We start from the raw sequence: 20,212 nt of genomic DNA, 5'->3' as shown, positions 1-20,212 counted from the left end.
TTGCGGTCGGTCTCCGTTCGCACGGTGAAAAGACACGAAAATCTTGCCATCCATTCGAATCTTGGTGTTCGCTGAAATCCCCATAGACGATTAAGTATAACTACCGAACGGTGGGACGTTCGGTAGTTTCAGTACGAATTTATGGAGGTCTGGAGGACTCAGCGGTGTTCGCCTGTTTGCGTATCCGTTTTTAGTTCCATGCGGTTACAGGCAAACACCGCTGTTCGTGCGCAAGATGGCAGCGAACACGTGTAAAGTCCCGAAATGGCGGCCACCTATTCAGAGCACAAAGAATTCGTATGAAATCATACGAACGGCTGCATTCTCCAGTAATGGTATTTCCATGCAATATATATTCGTCTAAATCCCCCGGCTGTTCGGTTATATTAGCGGTCCAGACCTACAGCATAATTAAAGGGCTAGAGTCAGCCTAATACAAATCCATATGCCCAAATATAGTGTTTAGAGTGCAATACAGTCCAGGACCATAGTCGCAGGGGAGGAGGCAGGCAAACAGGCCTCTCCAGGACAAAGTGGCGAAGGGCACTTCGTCACAGTGTCATATTAGGACCTGCCACAGCGAGTCCTGAGCCCCGGCTGCTACGGGTTGGGAGGGGAGTAGTGTCTAGGGAATATGAGTGTGTGTTAGCTGGGTTATCCGCCGTCTCTACGGCGTCAGGGAATTCGCGTCTAGGTGACCGTGTGGACCCTCTCACTCTCCTGGGTCTTTTATGTTGGTCCCCTTAAATTGGCGCTTCTCCCGTGTGGGAGTAGAAGGAAAGCCGAGGTTTTCGGCCTCGTCAACGTGTAGTTGACTGGGTGTGGAATGCACCCCCTACTCTTACCTCAGTCTGTGTCCCTTGTCGTCCCCTCTGGGGCTCCATGTGATTGTATGCGTGCTTTGTGTCCTTGCCTCAAGCTCGTGGTATGACGTTGGGTCAGTTGTAACTGAATCAGTGTATTATAACATGGAACATACAGTAAAACCTCTACATTAACATATTAAAACAGTAACTTTTGCGTATAACCCTTTTGGCTCAGCCCAGTTCAAGGGTGAGCCCCCCTGCGTATCCCTGTTTCCAGAGGTCAGCCAGCTCCTTCGCACACAGTTTCATGCCCCTGGGTCCCCACCCCTCTCCCCCATGCATTTACAGTCTTGCCCGCCTGTCTGTCCCCTTGGGTGTAGTCCATTGTGTCGATATGTGCGTTGATATGCGTCCACCGTTCGCTCTCACGGATGTCAGCAAGGGCTGATGTGTTCCCTCCCCGACCTTCCCTCCTCCGGTTCCCTATGTCTGCGTGTATGTCTGTAAGTTGAGTTACGTTCGTGTTACATGGGGCTCCCCCAAGTGGCGTTGCTGTCTGGTCTCATTGTTGGATGCTGGCTGGTACCTCCGCTCCTCACAGGCCTCTCGGGCCCGTAGCTTGCTGACGGGTGGTTCGCGGGATCTGGCTGCCTGTACCTTGTGGTCTCGGATTTGGAACAGGTGTATATAAGGTTAGGGGGTCCGGCCATTGTAGCGGGGCCGGCGTGATATGCAGCTCCCTTCCCAGGGCCTCCATGTCAGCCCTTTCTTTCACCATATATGGACCTTTTGTGGTGTGTACCTGTAGTCCATTCGGGAAGCACCATCGGTACTTAATTCTGTTGGCCTGGAGTTGCCTAGTGAATGGGCGCAGAGCCCTACGGTAGGCCAGGGTGGTGGGGGACAAGTCTGGAAACAGTTGGATCTCTTTGGCTCCCAGCAATACTTTGTCTGCTTCTCTGGCTCTGCGCAGTATCTCCTCTTTTGTTTGGTAACTCGCCAGGCAGCAGATTGTGTCTCTGGGTAAGCTTCCTGGTGGTCCTTTCGGTCTAAGTGCCCTATGTGCTCGCACCAGGTCTATTGGTTCCTGAGGCGTGCGGCCCAGCAGGTTATTGAATATTTCCAGTAGGGTAGACTGTATAGGTGTGGTGTCATCCACCTCTTCAGGGATTCCTCGGATCCTGATGTTTTGCCTCCTCCCTCTATTGTCAAGGTCTTCTAGGTGGTATGCCATTTGTTGTATGCGTTGTACTGTTAGCTGCAGGGTCCCTGTGTTGGCAGACTGCGCCGCTTGCACGTGGTCGCAGTCCGCCTCGAGTTGGGACACCCTCTGGCTTAGGCCGCAAAACTCCTCCCTCATGGCCTGTATTTCTACCTTGATGGAGGCGCGGAGATCATTGTTCGCCTCTGCGAGGTCTGCTTTAGTAGGTAGACTTCGGAGAATGTTCATCCATTCCGGGTGTGTTTCGGCGGGGTGTGGTGTTGGTGCCTCGGTGAGGGTCTCCTCTCCGCACAGGGAGGGCGATGACGGGGAGTCGTCAGAGGCCTGTGCCTCGCGGTCTGCCGGGATCGACAGGTACCGCCGCATGGACGGGTTCGCGGTGCCCCTCGGGGTGTCCGCTGGCTTTAAGGTGTGTGTTGTCCGTTGTGATTTGACCATTTTCGTGGCAATTGTGTGCTCTGGGCGAGGTTGTGCTGGGAGCCTTGCGGGGAGCTCCGGGTTCACGCGGCCATCTTCCTCGGCATCCAAGCCACGCCCCCCATATGTAGTATTTAGTTATTTCTCCTCTTGTTTTGCCTATGTTATCTTGTCTTGTTTTAGTTTGTATACCCAGTCCATGTACAGTCCTGTCCAGTCATGCCCATGTTATGTTCATGTTTTCCTCATGTCTTGTGTATATGTTCTGGGTTTAGCTTACTGTCCTTCTCTGGTTCTGGGTTCCATTAGTTCTGTCTTGTTTTCATGTTTGGTGCCTATCTCTAGTCTTGCCTTGTTTCTAGTACTGGATACAATCTTGTTGCAGAGCCTCCCTATTCAGCTCCTGGGAGGTCTGCTTAATTTCTAAGCTCCTAGTTCCTGGTATCCGCTGAAGCTGATTCAGGGTTCTGGTTGTGGCTGCACAAACGCTGGTGCTCAACACCAGGGGGCGTGCGGTTACCCTGCACCAGACCCTGCTAATCCACCTCCACACTGTGACTCCTACTCTGAACATCAGGCATACTGGGTCCCGGTCCTGCACCGCCGCCCGGATAGTGTCTGGGTCCCGGGCACCGGACCGCCACCCGTGACACTTTGAGAGCGTATGGTAGCCCAGGAATGAGAATTACCCCCATGATGGCATACCATTTGCAAAAGAAGACAACCCAAGGTATTGCAAATGGGGTATGCTCAATCTTTTTTAGTAGCCACTTAGTTACAAACACTGGCCAAAGTTAGCGTTCATAATTGTTTTTTGCATTTTTAACATACAAACATATAGCCACCCAATGCTAACTTTGGCCAGTGTTTGTGACTAAGTGGCTACTTTAAAAAAAATATGTACATGTGAGGTGGGATTCCGAGATTTATGACAGTGTTATCTTAAAAATATTTTAAAAATATATATTTTGAAATAGCAATGTCCTACTTGTACTTATAGCCCTATAACTTGCACACAAAAAAAGCTGTGGGCAGTGTATTAGAGCGATGGGAGGTAGGCAGTGTATTCAATTCGAGAATGAGAGGGCAGTGTACTAAATTAAAGTGGTGGGAGTGGGGGCAGTTTATTCAGTTAGTGTATTAGATTGGGTCGAAGGGCAGTGTATAAGAGTGGAGGGAGTGCAGTGTATTGGATTTGTGGGCAGTGCATTAGAATGTGAGGAGGGGGCAGGCTTTTAGATTGAGTCTGCATGGAGGCGCTGATTGCTCCCCATGGAGATGCTGATTGGCCGTGCAGCTTTTTGCCACACATGCACAATAGCCACCCAATGCTTTCCTATGGGAAAGCTTTGGATTGGCTAAGATCATCAAGTTTGATGATCTCAGCCAAAGTGAAGAACACGCATAGGACTTCAAAATCAACAAGATAACGTTAATTGTTTGTTTTACAGCTGTGCAACAGCATATATTCACCATTTCAGTGCCATTACCAAACTTTTCTTAATATGTCAAGGTAGTTGGACTGAAATATTGGTTAAATGCAAATGCACATCTCCTTAAAATAAATTCACTCTTTTTTTTTTATTTTGAAGCCCTATAAGTGTGAGGACGTCCAGTGTCAGATGTACTGTACTGTAAATAAACCTACGTTTTAATTAAAACTGAAGTTTTGCGGCCCACATAAACCTAAACCTTGTTTGTGTAAGGATGTAGTGTGTGTATAGTGGCTGCAGAGTGTGTGTAAATATTGTGTAAAATGTTGTTGTGGGGCTGCATACTGTGAGGGGGGTGGGGGTGAGAGCATTTTTTTTTTTTATCATTTCTTTAATTTGTATAATTTGTATTTTATTCCCCCCTCCCTGCAACTTACCTTGGCCATTGAGGGGGGAGAGGGGGGAGATCACATTCCCTCTACTTCCTAGCTGCTCTTCTCTCTCCAAGTCTCGCAAGCTGCACGGAGCATTGTCATACTAACCCTTGGCAACACTCACACGGCCATGTCTCTTGCAGGTCTTGGAAAGAGAAGAGCAGCTAGGAAGTGGAGATAGAGTGTGCTAGGCCCCCTGCGGAGTACAGGTAGCTTGGGGCCCGCAGATGCACATATATATTGTGAAAATCACTATATATATGTGTTCCCTGAGCAGTCGGTGCTGCCGGGCCCATGACAACCATCATGGTTGTCATGCCCTGATGGCGACCCTGTCCATGAGTTCCGGTTTGCCGAAATGTTGTTTGTATATTTTTTTTTGTAAATGAAATTCAGGCAAACCAATTTCATTTATAACCTCTCTCTCATTGCCGGCAAGTAAGGGGTTAAAAAAGGAAGCAGCAGAAAGCAGACCTATTATTCCCGCCAACTATTGGCCGTGGGTGGTTACAAAGAGTAAAATATACAAAAGGGGGCAAACATGCTATTTTCAACCATATCCATATTGTGGCAATTTTAAATATACTACAATTCCCCCTCCAAAAAAAGGGCAAACAAAAAAACACTCCACACCCCAAAAGCACTTCAGCTTGTCTGTTGCTCTACATAATTTATTTTCAGCACTTTCAGAGTGTAGTGGTGTTACGGAGACTGGCTCAGGCACTGAGTGTAGTGGTGTTGTGGAGACAGGTTCAGGCACTGAGTGTAGTGGTGTGGTGGAATCTCGGTGAAAATAAATTTAGTAGGCCGAGATTACCACGTGGCATGTGTACGTGCATATACTGGTGTATCGGTCGGTTGGTTGCACGTGGCAAAGATACAATCAGTAGTGTATGGAGCATGTGCGAGAATACCGGATGTAGTATTCCCCTCCTCCATTGTGCTGGGCAAGCCATGTGGTCAAACAGGAAGTTAGTTCTTGTTCGATTGATTGGGTAAGAGTATGTGTGGGTGGAGCTTATTATGGGAGGAGTTACATGCCTATATAAGGAGCCTACACTATTGTCCGGGGCTCAGATCTTGTTGTATTTTGGTGACATTAGTCCCTCTGAGTCCCGTTCGGTGAATCGAATAAAGAATCTCTTCCTTCTTGAAGAAACCTGTGTCCATCTCTCTGTGCTTGGCTTCCGTCAGTTTCTCTGGTATCATTTGGAACATTGGCCGGGAAGCTCATCGTTCAACGGTAGCTGAGAAGCAGAGGCGTGAGACGGTCTATCTTTGCCCACGTTCTCTACGGCTGCACCCCTGAACTTCTGCGTGGACCTCCCTTCGTCTCGGCGCCACTGGTCTGTTGTCCAGGAGATCATCGGCCTCTAGTAAGTGCTGGGGTGTCCCCGTCGATGAGTGTGAACTCAGGTTCAGGAACGAGGAGGTAAGACGACCGCTGTTTTAGACGGCGGACCCACTAGGGGTATTGGATACCGATTGTGCGGTAGGCCCATAAGGGGTTATTTGGAATCTGCCCCCTCCAGTGGAGGGAAGGAGCGAAGGCGCACCGCTCAATTAAACGCCCTGTAGTCAGCCTGTTTAATTTTGGTTTGGAGTCAGGCGGGGTTCTGGTGTAAATAGCCCTAGCCGGACACCGGTGTTGGACTGTTGGACACCAATTAGTTGGACTAATTTGAAGGACTTATTTTATGTTAATTTGATTCAGTAGAATCTTTTAAGTTATTTTATTTGTGAATTTTATTGAATAAATTACCTTTTGATCATTCTTGGAGACCTTCCTGCTTACATCTCTACTTTTACATTTGGGAGTGGAAGAAACCAGGAGGAGATAAAGAGAGGGTAGTGGATCCCCTTTTAAAGATCCCAAGGCGTCTATCCAGTGGTGTATCCTGGTTTTGTGCTGCCCTAGGCAGGACAAAACTCAGGCGCCCCCCTCCCGCCCACGCCACCCCCACCCAACCCTCCCCCCCCCCGCCCGCGCCACCCCCACCCAACCCTCCCCCCGCCCGCGCCACCCCCACCCAACCCTTCCCCCGTCCCGCCTCACACACACATTCACTGACAAATACGCACACACTCACTAACAGACACACACACTCACTAGCAGATACACACACACACTAACATACACACACACTAAAACACACACTAACAGACACACACTTACAGACACACACACACACACTAACAGACACACACATACACTAACAGACATACACACACACACACACACTAACAGACACACACAGACACACACTAACAGACATACACACACACACACACTGACATATACACACACACACACTGACATATACACACACACACACACAAACACACACTAACAGACACACACAGACCCACACAATAACAGACATACCCACACAATAACAGACACACACACACTAACAGACACACACTTACAGACATACACACACTAACAGACACACACACACAGACACACTAACAGACATACACACACACTAACAGACATACAAACACACTCACTCACTCACATATTTAATACATTATTTTTTTTACATTTAACCCCCCCAGCCTCCTTACCTTTGGGAATGCTGGGGGGGGTATCTGTCTCCCTGGTGGTCCAGTGGCTGCTGGGCAGTGCGGGTAGGTGGGCGGCCGGCAAGGGAGCACTTCCTCTGAGCGGTCTGCTCAGCTCCCTCGCGCGCGGCAGAGTGAGGCTGGGAGGCGGAGCCGGAATATGACGTCATATTCCGGCTCCCAGCCTCACTCTGCGGCGCGCGAGGGAGCTGAGCAGACCGCTCAGAGGAAGTGCTCCCTCGCCGGCCGCCTACCTACCCGCACTGCCCAGCAGCCCGCCGGCCGCCCAGCATGCCTTGTTTGCCCTGGGCATTTGGGGGCGGCTTTTTTTGCCGCCCCCTGAAAAATGCCGCCCAAGGCAAATGCCTTGTTTGCCTCGCGGCTAATACGCCCCTGCGTCTATCACTAGAGCCAGGTGACCTTTTGGCTCTATATTTGTGAGTTGGAAATTTATATAATTTCTGTGCTACTTCTTATTCTTATTACATATGTCTGCACTATGATTTGGTTGTTTATTACTTACAGGACATTGTAAATACGGTCCCACCAACATACATCTGATTATCGTTTGTACAGGTATCTCAGTGCTCCACTTATATTTGTTCTTTGCATGTAACCATTTGTGAAGGTTAAGGGAACCCTCCACTTAAGTGTAGAGCCTGATTATACTTAGCTGTAAGAGTGTGCACTTGTTTTGTTTTCACAAAACACCATAACCACTACTAATTGAACTGTGACTTTAAATTGTACTCTAACCAATGCTAACCATACTATAACTACTGTTTGTAAAGACGATGTTACTGGGGTATGTTATAGATGGGTAATTCAGATATAGGAATTATAGCGTGGGTGACTGTATAGTTTCGCCAAAGGGCACAGTATTAGTTATTTAGTGACTGGTGTAACAGCTGTGTGTACGGGAATTCCCTGAGTGTTTTGTTGTGTGCGTTTCGCTTAGTAACTGGTAACACGTGGTGCTGTTGCCGAGGGAACGGGTGTGACAGTTGGAAGAGTGTTTGTTTAGTTTCTGTTGGAGACGACGCTTCATTGTTAAGTATGGGCGCGTCAGATTCAACGGGTTTGGATCCCTTAGGATGTATGATAAAAAACTTTAAAAAGGGATATACTGTATGTGATTTTGGGGTAAAGATGTCTCCAGCACGCCTGACTACTTTATGTAGTAGGGAATGGCCTACTTTGGTTGCCGCATGGCCACCACGTGGCAGTTTGGATCCTAATCTGGTACAGCATGTACACGTGGCTGTATCAGGTAGGCCTGAACTTTACAGGCAGTTTCCATATATTGATTGTTGGAGGCAGGCCGTAAATGACTCGCCAAAATGGATTAGAGTATGCCACGAGGAGCAATGTCGCCTCATCCACTCGCTTGTCCACTAAGGCCGTAATCACGCCCATTTTGGACACGCCCCCTGAGTCTGAGATCCCCATGCCGCCCCCTTACTCCTCCTCCACCGGAAGAGGAGGTGCTGTTGGAAACGCTCCTCCCCTTGCCCCGCTGTCCCCACCTACCCCTTCCTCTAGCTCAGAGCCCAACTCCCTTGTTTTAAACCCTCCCCTTCCGGTACCTACCTCCGTTAACTCCACCTACCCAGATTTGGCGCCATATCTAGTTTCCGGTCAGGCTCCTCCTAGCCCGGCCCGGAATATTCTACTCACCAACCTTCCCCTTAGTAAAGCATCCCCATGCCCTTGTCTTACTACCCCTCGACCGGAACCCCTAACTGACGCATCTCAACGAAGCCCCATATTAACCCGACAAAAGACTGGTACCCTACAACCCCGACATTATCAGATGCCTCTTCGATTGACTCCTGGCCCGACACACATTAACGGTGATGGCCAGATACAATATGCTGATCCAGTCTTCGTCTATGTCCCTTTTACAACCACCGATCTCTTTAATTGGAAGACCCATAACTCCTCTTACACCGAAAAGCCTCAAGCCATGACGGATTTGTTTACCTCAATAGTCCAGACACACAATCCCACTTGGGCTGATTGCCAGCAATTGTTGATGACATTGTTTAATAATGAGGAAAGGACAAGGATAAATCAAGCGGCAATTAAAGCGCTGGAAGAAGTGGCCCGTACACAAAATCAGGCCAACCCGGCAGCATGGGCCGCAGCCCATTATCCAAACACCGATCCAAATTGGAATGCCAATGGCGCAGACATGGTCCATTTAAAAGCGTATAGGGATGCTATTATTGCTGGCATGAAAGCTGGAGGAAAGAAGGCGATTAACATGTCTAAGACGGCTGAGGTATTACAGAAATGTGATGAATCGCCCAGTGTCTTTTATGACCGATTATTGGAGGCATACCGTTTGTATACCCCCTTTAATCCAGAGGCTCCTGAGAATTCCCGGATGGTTAACTCTGCCTTTGTCAGCCAAGCCTACGGAGATATAAAGCGCAAGCTACAAAAGTTAGAAGGGTTCGTAGGGATGTCCATAACCCAACTAATGGAGGTAGCAAATAAAGTATACATGAATAGGGAAACAGAGACAAAGAAGGAGGAAGAGCGTAAGATGCGTAGAAAGGCAGATATGCTAGCGGTAGCTATCGCAGGCGTAGATAGAAGGGAAAATGAAGTGTATAGGGGAACGGATAAAGGCGAGAGTAAATGGAATAGGGAACCCTTGGGTAGGAACCAATGCGCATATTGTAGGGAAGAAGGGCATTGGAGAAGTGAGTGTCCACAAAGGGAACAGTATGAGAGAGACAGACCTAGGGCAGGATATAGTAATTATAGAGGCAGAGCGAGAGGTAGAGGAGGTCCTGGAGGGAATAGTGGTAATAATAGAGGTAGTGTTAGTGGAGACAGGTACTATCCAGCAGCGCAGAGACCCCGCGATAGAGAAGATAGGGACTTTGTGGGGTTGGCTGACACAGTCATGGAGGACTATTGATACCGACCAGGCTCCATCCCCCTTGGCCGAGCGGAGCCTATGGTCGATGTAGCAATCGGGGGGAAAAAGGAGTGCTTTCATGATTGATACTGGTGCTGAACATTCGGTGGTGACTGACCTAGTTGCTCCTCCTTCAGGAAGAACTATCACCGTAATAGGAGCAACTGGAAGGAGTGCTGCTAAACCGGTTCTTAAAAGTCGACTCTGTACATTGGGAGGCCACGAAGTGAAACATCAATTCCTTTATATGCCTGAATGTCCAGTCCAACTGCTAGGACGTGATTTGTTGTCAAAATTACAAGCACAGATAACGTTTCTACCTAATGGAACAACATCTTTAAAGTTCAATGGACCTTCGGGTATAATGACAATATCTGTACCAAAGGAAGAAGAGTGGCGACTTTATACAGTGTTGACTAGCCAAAACCCTAAGAGTGATGAATCCTTGTTCAATATACCAGGAGTGTGGGCAGAGAACAACCCACCAGGACTTGCTCACAATATTCCACCAATTCGAATTGAACTGAAACTTGGGGATTATCCAGTGAGCTTAAGACAATATCATATCCCACAAAAGGCCAAGAAGAATATACAATCATACTTGAATAAGTTCATAAGGTATGGTATCCTAAAATTCTGTACTTCCCCCTGGAACACCCCATTGTTGCCTGTTCAAAATCCCGGTACAGATGAGTATCGCCCTGTGCAGGACTTGAGAGCAGTCAATGATGCGGTCGTAAGTATACACCCAGTTGTGCCCAATCCATATAACCTGCTTGCTTTAATTCCGGGCGTGGCTACCTATTTTACTGTCCTAGTTCTCAAAGATGCCTTCTTTTGCCTTCGAATTGGTGCGGAAAGCCAGTGTATCTTCGCATTCCAATGGGAAAATGCTGTAACGGGCTCGAAACGCCAGATGACTTGGACAAGGCTGCCCCAAGGGTTTAAAAATTCACCTACCCTATTTGGATCAGCTTTAAGTCAAGACTTACTGGATTTCAAGTCCATCCCAGGAGAGTGTGTACTATTGCAATACGTAGATGATTTGTTGATAGTGGCAGTTACTAGAGAAATATGTCAGCAAGCAACACATGATTTCAGGGGTCAAGTCCTGGGGAATAAAGTGTGGGAACTCACTCGAGTTCCACCCTGACCCCACCACCGGAAAAAAACAAAACTTGCATGCATATATAAACACGTACACACACACTCAGGTGCACACACACACACACACACACACTCACAGACTCACAGACACACACGTACACACACACACACACACACACACACATACTCAGACACACACACACACACACACTCACAGACACACACTCACAGACACACACACCCACACACTCCCAGACACATACACAGACACACACACATACACTCACAGACACATACACACACACCCACCCACACACACACTATCCACTCACAGACACACACTCACACACACATACACACACACTCACAGACACACTCCCAGACACATACACACACACTCACACCCACACACTCCCAGACACATACACAGACAAACACACATACACTCACAGACACATACACACACACACACACATACACTCCCAGACACACACACATTCCCAGACACATACACACACACTCACACATCCACTCACAGACACATACACACACACTCCCAGACACACACACATACACAGACACACACACACACACTCCCAGACACATACACACACACACTCCCAGACACATACACACACACACTCCCAGACACATACACACACACACTCCCAGACACATACACACACTCACAGACACACATACACACACACATACACTCACAGACACACACATACGCACTCACAGACACATACACACACACACACACACACTCACAGACACAGACACACACAAATTATTTGTATATTTTTTTTTAAATTTAAAAATGTCCACCCAGCCTCCCTACGTGGAGAGCTGGCGTGGACCTGTCCCTGTGGTCCAATGGGGCTTCAGTGCGGCCGGCTCTTGTCTCTCTCTGTCAGCCGCGGCGAGGGAGCTGTGTTCTCTCTGCTCCCTCTCTCCGCGCAGGCTGTCTGCTGATGCCGGGAGCCGGAAATGACATCATATTCCGGCTCCCGGCATCAGCAAACGGCGCGCGGCGAGAGGGAGCAGAGAGAACACAGCTCCCTCGCCGCGGCTGACAGAGAGAGACAAGAGCCGGCCGGGGGGGTCCATCAGGTGGCCATTAGGCCACCTCTTGGGCCCCCCATGACAGGGGGGACATTTGGGGGCGGCATTTTTTGACGCCCCCTGCGTGCCTGCTGGACCATAAACGGGAACGGCGTTCCTGCACTAAAAAAAAGTGCAGGAACGCCGTTCCCACGCGTTCCTGCAGGACTCGAGCCCTGCATGATTTACTACACATTCTCTGGAAGGCAGGATATAAGGTGTCCAGGAAGAAAGCTCAATTGTGTCAGCCGACTGTCAAGTATCTGGGATTATCAAAGGATAATGGGGCCAGAGAGAAAAGAAGCTGTATGCCAAATACCAATACCCAAGAATAGAAAACAAGTGCGGGAATTCTTGGGGGCAGCAGGCTTCTGTAGGATATGGATTCCCAGTTATGCGATATTGGCGAAACCTCTTTATGCAGCTATAAAAGGTACAGAACACGATCCCTTCCTATGGACCCCTGAACAGCAAAAGGCATTTGAAGATGTGAAGAAGGCTTTGATGAGTGCCCCAGCATTAGGTCTACCTGATCATACACGCCCATTCTACTTATATGTACACGAGCAAAGAAGAATGGCTGTGGGAGTATTGACACAATACTTGGGATCATGGCAATACTTGGGATATGTATCTAGGTGTAGATACTTAGGGATAGAGTATAGTGTATGCCCTTTAGGAGTAGGAGAACCTAAGTGCTTCAATCCAGAGTATCAACCCCGTACAATTTGGTTGACCCTCCGGAATGGAGACCCACAGGGGACCCTAATAAATAAGACTGTGTTAGAAACCGTACATTCTTCGGGTGTTCTGCTATTTGATGCATGTAAGGCGATATCAAGTGGTAGAAAACCGTGGAATGTATGCGGGGATCTTAAGTGGGAGAGAACGTATGGGTCTAATGATAAGTATATTTGTCCCAGTAGTAAAAACAAGTACGTAAATCCAAAATGCCCAGATAGGGATTATAATTATTGTCCATATTGGTCTTGTGTGGGGTGGGCAACTTGGGGACAGACAGTAGATAGGGATATGATTGTTACTAAGTTGCCTACCAAACCATATTGTAAGTCTATGGAGTGTAACCCAGTCCATATACTTATTAATAATCCTGAACAATTTATAGATAGGTTCGGAAACTTATTTGGGTTCCAGATATATGGGACGGGTTTGGATCCTGGGACAATATTATTTATAGGGATAGAGACCGATACCGTAGCATCCCAAACTCATCAGGTTTTCCATTCTTTTTATGAAGAGATGAGTGTAGATAATAAGATCCCCCATAATGCTAAAAACCTGTTTATAGACTTAGCTGAGAGTATTGCTGGTAGTCTTAATGTGACCAACTGCTATGTGTGTGGAGGTACTAACATGGGAGACCAATGGCCCAGGGAAGCAAAGGAGGTAATGTATTCTGGTTCTGAGACACTTGAACAAATAATATCTTCTCAAGCCGATTATCAAATGAGTGTTAGAGGTAAATCTGAGTGGCGATTAAAGACCTCCATTATAGGTTATGTTTGCATAGCAAGGAAAGGAATAATGTTTAATACATCTGTAGGTGAATTAACTTGTCTAGGGCAAAAAGCTTATGATGATAATACAAAGAGTACAACCTGGTGGTCGGCTTCAAATGTCTCAGAACCACCTAACCCGTTTGCAAGTTATACCAATTTAAAGGACGTGTGGTTTGATCTATCTATCACATCTAGTTGGAAAGCCCTGGCAAATTTGTACTGGATCTGTGGTAAGAAAGCCTGTTCGGAGTTACCACAGGACTGGGAAGGGGCATGTGTGTTAGGTATGCTCAAACCATCCTTCTTCTTGTTGCTTATTGAAACAGGAGAGACTTTGGGAGTTAAAGTATATGATGTGAATCATAGGAAGAAAAGGGGCCCCCTAGAGATAGGTACCTGGGAAGATAATGAATGGCCTCCCCAGCGTATTATAGATTATTATGGGCCAGCTACATGGGCGGAGCATGGTACGTTTGGATATAGAACCCCAATATATATGCTCAACCGTATTATAAGGTTACAGGCAGTGGTTGAGATAATTACCAATGAGACATCACAAGCGCTCAATCTCCTAGCGAAGCATAATACTAGGATGAGGACAGCCGTTTACCAAAATAGATTAGCTTTGGATTACATATTGGCAGTAGAGGGAGGTGTATGTGGGAAGTTTAACCTAAGCAATTGCTGTCTTCGAATAGATGATGAAGGGCAAGCAATAGCTGAGCTTACTAGCCATATGGTTAAACTAGCGCATGTGCCTACTCAGGTATGGAAAGGGTATAATCCAAGTAGTTGGTTTGGTAATTGGTATGAGCAGTTTGGAGGACTTAAGGCATTGGTAGGTGGAGTCATGCTAATCTTAATGCTGTGTCTTCTTCTACCATGTCTTGTTCCTTTGGTAGTTAGGTCTGTACAGGGCATTATAGAAAATATAGCAGAGAGAAAGGCTGCTGCACAGATAATGGCCATATATAGATATGAGGCGCTAAATCAGGGAGAACCAGTGCAGGAAGAGGAATGTTGAGGGATTCATATCATTAGTCGCAAAGTCTGGTCTGGTTCATGGCAACCTGAGGTATATGCAAACTATGGTTAAGTGATGCCTCCGGAATTGTGAAAATATCAGAGGCATCAAAGGGGGGGATGTGGTGGAATCTCGGTAAAAATAAATTTAGTAGGCCGAGATTACCAAGTGGCATGTGTACGTGCATATACTGGTGTATCGGTCGGTTGGTTGCACGTGGCAAAGATACAATCAGTAGTGTACGGAGCATGTGCGAGAATACCGGATGTAGTATTCCCCTCCTCCATTGTGCTGGACAAGCCATGCGGCCAAACCGGAAGTTAGTTCTTGTTCGATTGATTGGGTAAGAGTATGTGTGGGTGGAGCTTATTATGGGAGGAGTTACATGCCTATATAAGGAGCCTACACTATTGTCCGGGGCTCAGATCTTGTTGTATTTTGGTGACATTAGTCCCTCTGAGTCCCGTTCGGTGAATCGAATAAAGAATCTCTTCCTTCCTGAAGAAACCTGTGTCCATCTCTCTGTGCTTGGCTTCCGTCAGTTTCTCCGGTATCAGCATCAATGTGATAAATGACATGTCTTATCTGCTATACCTTTTTCCCATGTGATACACCTGCGCCTTCCCCATCCCGGGTATGCAGCTGATGTTAGTCCAGCCAGTCCCCTAGACCACTAACACCCCTTGTCACGCAGGTGATGCTGCGTGAGCTACTGCTGGTAGTGGTGGCTTGGCCCCTTCCCGACACCCCCCAAGCTACGCTGGACCTTATGACGAACGTTGGGCATGCTCAACTTGACCGTCCGACACCCCTATTCCTGGACATTAGTCCCCCAGCCCGCAAATATGCTGTACTCCCACCCCATCCCACGCCCCAGCGATACCCGACGATCTACTCTGACTCATACTGCCCTCGCAGAAGACCGTGATATAGGTGAGGCTCGCCCCCACCAGGTCCCCACTCTACTTCCCAAAAAGACGACGTAAGACCCCCTTCACCCAGGCCCCCTAGGGCCGCTGACACAACTTGCTAACTACACTATTCCATGTAAGTGACATATGACTACTGACGAGGTGGCGGAGCACCTGTAGGCTGCCCACGACCCTAATCTACCTCTTCATACGAGAGAGGTATCACCCAAGGTGGTGATGCTTGCCGGACACACCCACTAACCCCGAACGTACTCGTGTGAACAAACCCTTCCCACGGGGAATCGGTAGTTGGACGCTGCTGGACTTGCTCTAGCAGACCCGACTGTCGCTTGCCGCCGTGGTCACACGAAAACACCCTCCTAGGAGGGTTCCTCTGCACCTACATCTAGGTGTAGTTGCCGGCTCTCATCTGAGGCGCGCACTCTAACCCCCGTTTACTACTCTCAACTCTAACCGAGGTAACGTCCATTCTCTCAAGCTCTTCCCTGACTCCTTCTTCTAATTCCCCCTCCTCCCTTTTTTTTTTCTTTTCCTTTTTCTTCTCCTCGCCCCTTACCCTCTCCCCGCTCCCCCCCTGCCCGTGCGGACCACGATGCCGCGAGGAACGGCCGTGGCCCCTCGCCCCCTCACAACCTACGAGCCCGACCCATACCGAATTCTATCTTTGAACTGCCACGGTCTCAACATCCCGGAACGTCGGACGCAGCTCCTACGAGACCTCTACGCTAGGCGTATATCTGTAGCCTTCTTACAAGAGATGCACCCCTCAAGGAGGGCGCAGCCCCAATACTAAAAAGCAAGCACTATCCCAACGCCGCCTGTAGTAACCACCCCACGGCCCGCAGGGCTGGGGTGGCTGTCCTCCTGGAGGCGAAGCTACAATTCCGCGAAGCGGACCGTCTATCGGATGCAAATGGCAGATACCTCTTCCTTAAGGGAGATATTCAAGATAGACGATACACTTTCGCTACTATCTACGTCCCGAACAACAATCAAGCCCAATACATACGCAAAACCCTCCTTAAGCTCTCCTCCTTCACGGAAGGAACCCTGATTCTAGGCGGCGACTTCAACGTACCACTACACCCTCTTGCTGACTCGTCTACAGGACACAGCTGCATCACCCAAGGTGCCCTCCGCAACATACTGAAATCCTTGCGGAACCTTCGGCTAGTGGATTGCTGGCGCGCACTGCATCCCGATGACGGGGAATACACACACTATTCTACGATCCACAAACGCTACTCGAGAATAGACTATATATTCATGCAACAAGAACAGTTGACGACAATTCAAACGGCGGAGATAGGTGCTGCACAATGGTCAGACCATGGCCCCGTCACTCTGAAGATAGATTCCCCAAGGATGCGCCCGACCTCATGGGCATCGAGGCTCCAAGATTCGCTACTGCTAGACCCGCCAATCAGGGAACAGGTGTCCGAGGAACTCAATACATATTTTACGCTCAACACGACGGAGGACCAACTCGCGACCACGATCTGGGAGGCGCATAAAAGCGTTATCCGGGGCACACTAATGCACCTCGCCTCCAAAAAGAGAAGGGATTCACAGCGACACATGACCGACCTTGTGGACCGCATATCTACACTCGAGACACAACATAAGAGATCACACCTCGAGTCGACATACGCGGAATTACTGGAAGCTCGGAGACAGTTACAGACACAAATGACGACCCGTCACTATCGTTCATTGCAACGCTCGAAGGCATTCTTTTACCAACATGCTAACAAAGGAGGGAGGCTACTGGCCAGGATGCTTAAAGGTCCACAGGGACTAGCCCAGGTCCACAGAATACGGCAAGCTGATGGTACAACTACACAATTCCCGGATAAGATCGCCTCGGAATTTCGGACGTTCTACTCCTCACTGTATAACATCCCGCAACCGACACAGCCACATGAGATAGCGGATAGGAACGAAAAAATGCGGCACTATATTGAAACCCATGTGGGGTCGAGATTGCAACGAGGGAAATCGGAGGACTTGGAGATACCGATTACAGAGGTTGCAGGAGCGATCAAAGCAGCTAAAACAGGTCGAGCACCAGGTCCGGACGGCTTCACCCTAGACTATTATAAGAAATTCCAACACATCTTAATCCCAAAACTCGCTAATGCATTCAACGCTTTCATCGGAGATGCTCAATTCCACCAGGAATCACTGGCAGCTACCATCACGGTTCTCCCGAAGCCGGGGAAGGATCCCGAACTCTGCAGCAGCTATAGACCGATCTCCCTACTCAATGTAGATATCAAACTGCTGACCAAGATACTGTCCACCAGGATCGGAGGCCTACTGCCGACATTGGTCCACCCAGACCAGACAGGCTTCATACCCAGACGTGAGGCCAGAGATAGCACTCTCAGGGTCCAATCCATCCAACATCTGGCGAGACGGTCAAATGATAACCTTCTATTGCTCTCCACGGATGCTGAGAAAGCATTCGACCGGGTAAACTGGTCGTTCCTTACGGCCACGCTACGAGAGATGGGCTTTGGGGAGAACATAATGAAGTGGATAGGAGCGCTATATCATTGCCCAAGCGCCAAAGTAAGAGTGAACGGTGCACTCACCGAACCCTTTCAGATCCGGAACGGAACGCGGCAGGGATACCCGCTCTCTCCCATGCTCTTCGCCCTCACCCTTGAACCGTTCCTGGAAGCTGTGCGCAGATCGGATGAGATCCTAGGATTTCCCAACAAGGACGTTACCCACAAAGTGGCGGCGTATGCGGACGATCTTTTATTCATTATCAACAATCCCGAGACCACCCTACCTCACTTGATGTCGGCATTTGAGTCCTACGGGGAGATATCGGGATTTAAACTGAATATACCTAAATGCGAGGTACTTAACATTTCGGCCTCTCCGGCGCAGGTCGACGCACTGAAGCGCCAATTCCCGTTCAGATGGTGCCCGAACCACATGCAATACCTGGGCATCGCCCTTAATAGGGATCTGGGAGACATGTACCGGACGAACTTCCTACCCTTGCTACAAAGAATATGCCGGGATTTACAGACGTGGTCGTACCCATATATTTCGTGGTTCGGCCGCATAGCTACCTGAAAATGAATATATTGCCCCGGATCCTATACCTCTTCCAAACGATACCTCTGGCCCTACCGATGGCGTACTTTCAATCGCTCCGGACCGCTATGATACGATTTGTGTGGAGCGGAGGACAGGCGAGACTCAGACAGGAGATCTTATGCCTGCCACGAGCATGGGGTGGAACAGCACTCCCGGACCTTCGCAAAAACCATCATGCTACAGTGCTACAACGGGTCTTGGAATGGCATGCTCATCCAGCACACAAACAATGGATTGAACTGGATAAGAACCACATGGGGTTGTCACTTCTCACTACGGTGTGGAACTCGAAGAGACATCCGACGTCGCCCCATGACTGCCCCTCCACAGTGGCACAAACACTAAAAACATGGGACAACATCAGAAGACTACCCCAACTGTCTCCAACGCCGAGCCCGCTGATACAGCTGTCATATAACCCACACATAGGAGGTGGACTACCACCGACGTCCTGGAGTATCCTGGGACGGGAAGAATCCCTCTCCATCCACAAATTGCTGAATAACACAGGCATAATACCATTATGGTAATTGATAGACAACGACCAACCGTCCGCAATGCAAATCTTCCGCTACACACAAATTACACACTTTTACCAAACCTTACCACACAGAGATCCCTACATAGAGACCTGACGTGGTTTGAGACACTCTGTGACCGAAGGACCAACCTAGCCAAATCCACGTCCCTCATTTACCAGCATCTCCTTACAGGCCATCTGGAGAACGCGGACACCTTTCGCCGACGCTGGGAACACATCCTGGGTACATCATGCCATTCTGGGAGGAGATCAAACGGCGAACGGAGGAAATACTGGGGTAGATTCGATAGAGAGGCGGCTCTACTACACTCTACACCAGACACCATCGGGGTGTATAGAAAATCTATACTCCAACACCTGTTGAACGCCGCCAAGGCTCTGATCCCATTGCACTGGAAGCAAGATGTAACCCCGACGATTGGTCTATGGATGGAAAGGGTGGAGGAGATATACAGGGCGGAATCGATCCACGCTTCATTGATAGGTATGGAGGAGAAGCATGTCGAGAGGTGGCGGCCGTGGCTGTCTTACGTGGTGGGGCGGGGTGGGGGGGACGGGCGGCGGCGTGGCCCGTGAGGGGTGCCCCTCTACACCTCCCCCCTCATCCATCTGCGCCCCTGGGTGAGTGGCACTTCATTACATGGAACACCTCGGTCCCGAATCTACCATGGGCACGACGAGGGTGCTCCTCTAGATCCCCCCCCTTCCCCTTTTTTTTTTTTTCTTCTTCTCTCTCTCTTTTTTCCTCTCTCTCTTCCATATCCCCTTCTGTTCTTGTGCTCTCCTTTCTACACCACTGGCTCTCTTTCCTTGACCCCACGCAATAATCTGCCCCCATTGCCCGTACACACTAGTTTCAACAACAGTCTAGGAGGGTATGGTGGGCTGGGGCCTCAGGTGCTATGTGGATGCTCCGCTAAATCGTCGCTGCCCTCTACTATGGACTGAACCTACAGATTTTACCGCACGACAAAACAGGGCCCGCGCGAGGCAATGGGAACCAATAGAAACCCACTATTCCTCAATAATATATAGGACGACGAGTCCCCTCT

This window comes from Pelobates fuscus, chromosome 5 (assembly GCF_036172605.1).
Source record: "Pelobates fuscus isolate aPelFus1 chromosome 5, aPelFus1.pri, whole genome shotgun sequence".
NCBI classification, from domain to species: Eukaryota; Metazoa; Chordata; class Amphibia; order Anura; family Pelobatidae; genus Pelobates; species Pelobates fuscus.
The sequence above is the reverse complement of the archived record's forward strand: the minus strand, read 5'-3'. Positions refer to the sequence as shown.